The sequence below is a fragment of the Dromaius novaehollandiae genome, chromosome 3, assembly GCF_036370855.1.
Source record: "Dromaius novaehollandiae isolate bDroNov1 chromosome 3, bDroNov1.hap1, whole genome shotgun sequence".
Taxonomy (NCBI): domain Eukaryota; kingdom Metazoa; phylum Chordata; class Aves; order Casuariiformes; family Dromaiidae; genus Dromaius; species Dromaius novaehollandiae.
In genome coordinates, this window is record NC_088100.1 from 23,551,941 (window position 1) to 23,559,307 (window position 7,367).

Sequence of the window (7,367 nt, forward strand, 5' to 3'; positions counted from 1 at the left end):
GTGTACCTGCACTACTATAAATAAACTATAAGAAGAGCTATTGACAACTGTTTGGTAAAATGAATTATTACTAAAGCCTTTGTTTTGTTCCTGTTTTTACAGCACATCTATTTTATTTATTGCTTTGAAAAACATTGACTTTTTATTCTTTTTTCTGAAGATTATTCATGCCTTCTTGTGTTTCCCTGCCATTTTTATTGCTACAATAGCCAAGATACAAAATTAAGTTGCATGAGTGCAGGATACTGTACATTCACATACCTTAAGGTGGATTCTGTCCCAATGGGAATTTACAGCTCATTTATGAGTGGGAGGCTGAGTCCTAGAAATTGCATACTGCCCCTTTGAGACAGGGCAGACTGCTGGGAAAAATCTGAACTGCGGCTCAGTACTTAAAGTTCATTGTTCATCTCTCCCTATCCAGATTTTCTAATCACGTAAAGACAAATTACTCTGTGTGGAGTGCATTTGGGGGTGAGAAAAAATCTGTGGTTTAAAAGGCGCAATTAATGGAGAACTCGAAAGAGTTAATCTGTATTGCAACAAGTGATGCTGTGTAGCTAATACAGTATTTTTACATTGATTTATATATCCTCAAAGTAATAGTACTTCACATAAAAATAGTCCTGTTAAGAAGGGAGATTAATGTTATCTGTAGCTCAGAAGAAGCTGAGCTGAAAAGCCTCGCGGTTAGTCTGTGGAAGAATCCAGATTAAAGTTGTTACTGTTTTCTAGGCCCAGGAATAGCCCTTTACACTGTGCCTCCTCCCTGCAGATGTCCTGGAGGTGCTGTTGTTGAAATTGTCTGTACCAGTAAACTGGGCAGGACCAGGGCTACAACTTGGACTCTGCGCTGTGATCACAGTGCTGGCCATGGCATGCTCACTGGGACAGAGCCTAGTCAAGCCTGCTCCCATTGGGCAGCCCTGATAAGGCCACTAATCTTGGATCTTTTGCAGAGAAAGGAGGGAGAAAGAAAGCGTGTGTAACTGCATGGATGTAAACTGTGCAGTGGTACTCATCTTTACAGGGTGGGGTTTCCCTGTTTGGCTTCTTGATGCTGATGTAGCTTAAGACATATCCATATGATCTACTGCACATAGGATGGGACTCTAGCAGTCTAAAACCTAAGTGGATAGAAATAGGTTGATTCTTCCCACTGGTCTTAATCATTTATTTTATGCCACTGATGATAATGGGCGCACAGATTATTAGTGTAGACCTAACACCTACAATATGGATACACATGTTTTTGATAAAAGGAGTCTCAGTGTTCGAGTCTGTGGTGGTTCTAAGCTGATTGCATCATGCCGCGGCTCAGAATTCTGGGGTTTACTCCCTTCGTAATTCAGACAGAGAAGTTTTCCACAGCTGAATGTATAATCTGTATCTTTCTTCTCTCGCAAATGCGGTTTGTACTCTGCTAGATCTATCTGCTATTTGAGATAACTAACTCAAGATTTTCAGGATTAGTTGATTTTCTGCTCCCTCTCACTTATACTTACTTGAACATGGCACTTTCCTTAGAGGCATGCCGGAAGCATTCTTCTTCACCTGCCCTTGGAGGCTAACTAGATTTTTCAGGAAATATATATATATATATATGTATGTATATATCAAAATAATTACACTGAAACAGTTTCAGATTAAAGGATCTGAAAATTTCCTAGCAAGTGAAGATCTACTATGTGGCTCCATTAGAAACTTAACCATGTGGACATATGACCTAAAGCACTTCAAGTGCTTTGGCTAAGCTCCATAAACTACTCTATAAAGGTGGTTAGTCATTCACAGCATGACCTTCAAAGGTGTACAAAGGGAAATTTTTCCCCCCTGCAGCAAAACAGGCCTTGACGGCAGAACTGCAAGTTCTCCTATCATACATATTGTTATACTCCAGGCATAACCACCATGATCATTAATGTGTCCCCCAACCTGGAAGATGAGCCAGAACACCCAGAAGTAAGACAAAAAGTCCTGGGAGAGATGAAATCATTCTGAGAACTCACTGGAAACCTGATTTTAAAGGGCATTTTGACATCAAAAGATTCAGATGAGTTTCTAACGAACATTTCATAAGCACCTAACTACCTAATTTCCACTGAAATCTGTATATTTACATGCCTAAATACCTGTAACAAGAAGGGTTCTAAATCCAAGAAACCAGATACTGCTTAGATACAGTGTTACAGAATTTCTTTTTATTTTCTATTACCCTGACTGGAGAAATTTTATGTGTTTCTGAGCATCAGGGCCATCTTAAATGTTAGCATAAAAATATATTAATTCAAGCCTTGCAGAGCAAATTGTAAAGGTTGTTTTCTGTGGTGGGTTTCTTTTTTTCTGACTGCATTTCATATTACATATATATATATTTCATATACATATATATGCATATATATATATTTCATATATAACGTATTACAGAAACATATTTCATATTACACTAAACACTTTTTTTGATGTTATCTTTCTAAAGAGGTTTCTTTGCTGGAGAGTTAGATAGCACGGACACTGTGCACAAAGGAGGAAGATTACTCCCAGTTCAGCCAAAATCTGTAAATGCAACGACTTTTCTACATGTTGCTAAGAGCAGTCTGTGAAGCCTTTAATCCTGATAAGAAGCAACTGACACCATCAGTCAACTCCAGCTGCATTGCTGAACCCAGGAGCACTGCTGGTGTCGCTCAGATGCATCCCAAATCTGTACCAGATGGCATCCACATGACACTCCCGTCCCCGCACACACCCTACCGTCCAGGCGAGGAAGGTTGCTTAGAGCGTATAGCTATACGTGATGAAGTCTCGTTGGTACATGAGTATTTTAGAAGTGTAGCAATTACAAAGTATTTTGCTCAAAAGCAAAAGAGCCATAGTCATAGGTGCATGTGGAAGAGACAGGTGGTGTGACAACCCATAGCTGGTTATGACTGGAAAGAAATGTTGAGTGGTAATTTCATAAGACTGAGAAAAAGCAAGGACTAGCTTTATTTCTCTTTTTCAAATCCATTCTTTTTTATTATCTTTTAGTGACTTAAGAGATTATGCACATTTTCTTATTTGTTCATCTAAGTAGACGCTATATGTTCCTCCTCTTTTAGCCTTATTTAATGCCTTCAACTTAATTGAAAGCTTGGTGATAAAAGTCTGCAATTGTACAGCTTCCTTTGTAGTGCCATCCTGAAAAAAATATTTTTTCTTAATAACAAGATCAGTCTGTCTCTAGTGCATAAAACTGTGCAACCCAACACTGAAGAAAACTTTATGATGTATTTTTCCTTATGGCTGCCACCATTCCCTCAGCTGTAAGATGATAACCCTTCTGTACGCAACTTTTCTTTAAATTCTGCTATTTGGCGGTATTACATGGATGTATGAAAATTAATAGACAAATGCAGATCAGCTTGGTGAGCATCAGATGTACTCTTCTCCAAATACAACTTACACCTACATAACATGCCTACAGCATGTTTGTGCATCCCAGATATACAAGATTTGATTTTAGGCATCTATGGCTGCTCAGCAGAAATATAATAAGCTGTTTCTCTGTGCCAGCAATAGAAAACAAATCAATCCTTGAGGCCATTGTGTTATAACACCAAGAAACATTTCACACAGGAGTGTTCAGCTGTAAAACATTGGATGAGCAAAAGGAGTCAGTTTTGGGTTTTTTTTTTTTAGTTTAGTTTACATTTTGGCTTCTGGCTGTTTACCGGATCTCAGGATACTGCAGGCACCACTAATATGAACTACTGCCACTGTCTGTGGCACACATATTTGATGCTCACTCCAATATGCACAGGAGGAAAACAAGTGAGTTTTACCTATGCTAGCTCCAGAATTTTGATTTTGCAGTGTTCATCCAGGACACTCTTGTGTCAATCTAAAACACAAAAGAATAGCCCACATCTCTGCAGACACTGGGAGCACGTCTAAACCATATAGACATACCAACACCACTACCTAGTGTGTTGGACATGCAGCCACAAAAATACGGACTTGGCAAGGGCTGCACAGCCCACCCAGTTAGCTGGATAAATGAGTGAGCATGGAGTCAGTGCTCAGCTCCAAGCTGCTATGGCTACGCTACCTGGAGGACTTTACCTTGCTTACTTGTAAAAGCGAGCCTGTGCACACCTACATGAGCTACATGCTGAGCCCTTTACCCACAAAGGTTTGAAACCTCTTAGTCTGTAGGATATGCACTGAGTACTTTACCTGGGTGAAATAATGACTTTCTTAAATGTTTCCTAACTTCCTTAAATAAGAAATTCTGTAGCTTCATTGGTCAGGAATCAAACCTTCTAAGACTGGGCTGATTCATTTTTCGACATGATGCACCTGCTAATTTTACTGAGGAACAGTGCATTTCTGCAGTTCTGCCAGAGCAGCCCAGTCCTGCATGACACCCTCAGAGCTGGGAACCACAGCAATGCAGTTACTATTGAAGCTAATGGGAAAAAGACAAGAAATATGGTATCTTCTACAAGACCAGAGCCCTGATAAGCTCTGGGCAAATGTACGTATGTCTGGATCTGGATGCCATTTGGTATCCTTATAATGAGAACAGTATTTAGCCCTATTGCCCATTTCCACACAAGAGGCATCACGGTCTGATGTCTTCCGGGAAGAAAAAAACAGAGGTGCTTTTGTTTTGCCCAACAAGCAGATTAAACAGAGAAAAAGGTGTCCATTTTGTGTCCAAGTTTAGGTGCAAAAGATGAGGAAAACTTCCTATTCCAGTTTCTCATCTGGATTTTATTTTTTAACCAGAGAAACATCTGATAAAGTTTTTCTGTTACAAACTGTACTTCCTTAATTTTATTGAGCACTATGGATGGTATATGAGAGGCAGAGAGGAAAGGTTGTGTCTTGAACGAAGTCCACTGTGTGTGGACTAGCTGGGGTTTCTGGGCAGCGCAGAGCTAAAATCTAGCTCTTCCCTTTCTGCCTTTACTTGCCTCACTATATTCACCACTCTACAGCTGTTACTCCAAGCTAATCAGCTGTAGCAGAAGACAGGTATCTCAGCAAGTCCTGATGGCTAGTAGCAGCAATTACAAGCTATCAGTTCCCCTGAATATTTGTCATGTCGGCTGGGCTACAGGAAAGTATGACAGAAATACCAAATGATGTATCCTATGAGCTGTGTGATACCCGATTGCCAGGACAGGGCCTTCTCTACACAAAGCATTGATTCATCTCCCGTAATTTAGGTGTTTAAAAACTAATTGTCAGAATCTGTATCAGCCTTACTTTATAGCTAATGGAGTGAAACAGGCAATAGCAACGGATGATTCACTTCATCCTAAGATCAGATGTCTAAGATAGGTGAGAAGAGTTGCACTCCAGACATGCTTATTCCTGTGTACTAATATCTCCTGTAGCCTCAGGGAACTCAGGTTAAACAGGGAAACAGACAACTAAAACTAAGAGGAATTCTACTATGAGTGTCCTAGTTTTTATAGTCATCTACTAAAAACTGAAAGGCTAGTAGATGAGCAGCCTTATTCTCCAAGGAAAATTTCCCAGCCTATAATCTGCAGAGCAGTGATACTTTGCAAAAGTTACAGTAAGAGGTCTGCAGGTCCTAGAACCAAAATCTCCCTTATATCTCTTTTTATTTTAAGGTTTGATGACAAAGGTGTATGGTGGCCTAAAAAAAAGTTTGAGTGTGGACAGCAGACTAGGGCCCAGAAAGTTTGGGAATTGCTGCCCTAAGCTAAACTTCCAAAAAACAAAAAGGAGATGGTTTAATCTGATCTGCCTCTGACAATGCTCAGTCAGAGCAATTGAACACAAAGTCTGCAACAGCCAAGTGCTACCTGACTTCTGAGGCTAGCCCCTCTGTGGAGTCCAAGTTTTGAACGGATCTTCTGCAGGCTGTATCCGCAACGGTAAGTCTGATCCATAAGCACATGATATGCCTCTTTCTAGCTACTGATTTTCAATTGTCTCTAGCAGCCACAGCTCAGACACCTGTGTTTTAACACAGAGATGAATGTGGTGTAACAATTAAACCTGGAGAGGAGCTAACCAAACTCAGTAGTTCTTAAAATCATCATATAGTCAGAAAACATGAGTCAGAGAGATCTCAGATATGATACTGTTAGCACAGTCACATAACTGTCATTAATGTAAACAGGAGTCAGGCATCTCAAAGAGAGACAATACTCCAGACAGAAAGAGCAACGGGGATTTAAAAAATGAAAATAATTTTCCAGACTTGTATTAGTTGTCCAGTTTCAGTGTGATCTTGAAATACATCACATTTAAAGTAACACAGAATAGCAGGAGGATTAGTTCCTGATGTCAGGAGAGAAGAGTTATTTCTGGCAGGCTTTAAAGCATCTGCTTGTATTACATGGAAGCTTCTTCCAGCTAGCGAGAAATAAATCCGTGTCCAGAAACCAAAACTCCAGTAATGTAATGGATCCAAATTAGGCAATAGCAGGAAATTCACAACTATGCTAAAGATATGTTGTAGCGAGTTTAAGACTCTCTGCAACACTATATTACTATTACCTATTTATCTTGAGGCACCAAAAAGCATGCTGGCTTCTCTCAGTAGGGATGAGACATGACCTCAGCCTGAAAACTGACGTTCCAGTTCAGCATCGTACTTCAGTAAGTGCATAACACGCGTGCAGCCAATGATTTTGAGTGCTTACAGCACTGTATGCAAGTACTTTACTGTACTAAGGACAGTAACATTTAACACATAATGCATGAAGAGTTTCAGCAAAAGAGAAGATGATGTAGGAGCGATGGCACAAAGCAAACGAAGACAGCTAGCCATGCTAATCATCACCGTCGTGAAACTGGAAGAACACACAGCTGCAGCGGCTACGCAGCCTGCACCAAAGGGATGAATCTTCAGGCTAATTTTGAGAGAGGAGAAGGGAGCAGCTTTGCAAGTCTGCTCGAGTGTCTCCAAGAGCCAGAAGCCACCCGCTAGGCTGTGGCAGAAGAACCAGTCTGACAGGATGCTAGAGGTAGTGGAAAGAGCTGTAGAAGAATAGTGTTTTAAGAAAGCAGTATCATAGGAAACAATACATCAAGATGGCAGTATGAAATATCCAGACACCATTAACGGCTTAGAAAATTGGCTTGGAAAATGAGGTATCTGTTCATGAGGCACTGTATACAGTCTTGGTAGAGGTTTGAGTGCAGCTTGCAACTCTGTAAATGCCACTGACTTCCTTAGGAGTAGACGCAGAGTTTAAGTAGTCGAACATGAGTTATTTCACGAAACCGGGAAGAGGGTCCAGTTCTGGGAATCTTCATCAGAGCCTCAGCTTCGAAGAGCTGGATAAAATTGGACCCAGAACCAAATTACGGTCGAAGGAAAACCACCTGGCCTTTCT